Raw genomic sequence first — 2,181 nt, 5'->3', positions numbered from 1 at the left:
AGGTTCTAATGAGGTGGATGAAACTGGAGCCTATTATACAGAGTGAAGTAAGCCAGAAGGAAAAACACCAATACAGTATACTAACGCATATATATGGAATTTAGAAAGATGCTAACAATAACCCTGTGTACGAGACAGCAAAAGTGACGCTGATGTATGGAACAGTCTTATGGAATCTGTGGGAGAGGGAGAGGGTGGGAAGATTTGGGAGAATGGCATTGAAACATGTAAAATACCATGTATGAAACGAGATGCCAGTCCAGGTTCAATGCACGATACTGGATGCTTGGGGCTAGTGCACTGGGACGACCAGAGGGATGGTATGGGGAGGGAGGAGGGTTCAGGATGGGGAGCACATGTATACCTGTGATGGATTCATTTTGATATTTGGCAAAACTAATACAATTATGTAAAGTTTAAAAGTAAAATAAAATTAAAAAATAAATAAATAAAAGGTCCTGTAGGTCTTCATGCTGCTGCTGCTAAGTCGCTCAGTCGTGTCCGACTCTGTGGGACCCCATAGACAGCAGCCCACCAGGCTCCCCCATCCCTGGGATCCCCCAGGCAAGAATACTGGAGTGGGTTGCCATTTCCTTCTCCAATGCATGAAAGTGAAAGTGAAGTCGCTCAGTCGTGTCCGACTCCTAGCGACCCCATGGACTGCAGCCCACCAGGCCCCTCCGTCCATGGGATTTTCCAGGCAAGAGTACTGGAGTCGGGTGCCATTGCCTTCTCCATAGGTCTTCATAGAACTGTTCAATTTCAGCTTCTTCAGCGTTACTGGTTGGGGCATAGACTTGGATTACTGTGATATTGAATGGTTTGCCTTGGAAACGAACAGAGATCATTCTGTCGTTTTTGAGATTGCATCCAAGTACTGCATTTCGGACTCTTTTGTTGACCATGATGGCTACTCCATTTCTTCTGAGGGATTCCTGCCCACAGTAGAGATATAATGGTCATCTGAGTTAAATTCACCCATTCCAGTCCATTTCAGTTCGCTGATTTCTAGAATGTCGACGTTCACTCTTGCCATATCCTGTTTGACCACTTCTAATTTGCCTTGATTCATGGACCTGACATTCCAGGTTCCTATGCAATATAGCTCTTACAGCATCAGACCTTGCTTCTATCACCAGTCACATCCACAACGGGGTATTGTTTTTGCTTTAGCTCCATCCCTTCATTCTTCCTGGAGTTATTTCTCCACTGATCTCCAGTAGCATTTTGGGCACCTACTGACCTGGGGAGTTCCTCTTTCAGTATCCTATCATTTTGCCTTTTCATACTGTTCATGGGGTTCTCACAGCAAGAATACTGAAGTGGTTTGCCATTCCCCTCTCCAGTGGACCACATTCTGTCAGACCTCTCCACCATGACCCTGCCCATCTTGGGTGGTCCCACAGGCATGGCTTAGTTTCATTGAGTTAGACAAGTTACCCCACATCCAAGGTAAGAGAAACCGAAGTAAGACAGTAGGTGTTGCAAGAGGACATCAGAGGGCAGACAAACTGAAACCATAATCACAGAAAACTAGTCAATCTAATCACACTAGGACCACAGGCTTGTCCTAGAACTAGTATGTCATCATAATAAAGCTGTAGAAGTTATTACACAAAACTCAATTGCTATGCTATATTTTTAAAACAAAGAAAAACCTAAATCTAACCTTAAATAAATGTTTTCAGGGATAGAAAAGATAAAAACATTTATTTTAATTTTATGCAAAAATTTAACAATAATTTTTATAAAAGTGGAAAATAATAAGCCAATCTCACTTATAAGAATAAATGCAAAATTCTAAAATACTAATAATAAACTGAATTTAAGCATGTACAATAACAATGTTTATTTTGTAGCTAAGTTGGCTTTATCTTGGAATTGTAACAATGATTTAACTTTAGAAAATCAATTAATGTGATTAATCATGTTAAGTAATTATGAGAGAAACCTCATAATCAGGCTTCCCAGCTGGCTCATTGATAAAGAATCCTGCATTGCAGGACATGCAGTTTCAACCCTTAGGTTGGAAAAATGCCCTTAAGAGGGAAATGGGAACCCACTCCAGTATTCTTGCCTGGGAAATTCCATGGATGGAGGAGTCTGGCTGGCTGCAGTACATAGAGTAGCAGAGAGTCAGACAGGAATTAGTGACTAGTAGCAGAAACCTCATAATTAGCT

Source organism: Bison bison, unplaced genomic scaffold (assembly GCF_000754665.1).
Source record: "Bison bison bison isolate TAMUID 2011002044 unplaced genomic scaffold, Bison_UMD1.0 scf7180017864051, whole genome shotgun sequence".
Classification (NCBI taxonomy): domain Eukaryota; kingdom Metazoa; phylum Chordata; class Mammalia; order Artiodactyla; family Bovidae; genus Bison; species Bison bison.
The sequence above is the reverse complement of the archived record's forward strand: the minus strand, read 5'-3'. Positions refer to the sequence as shown.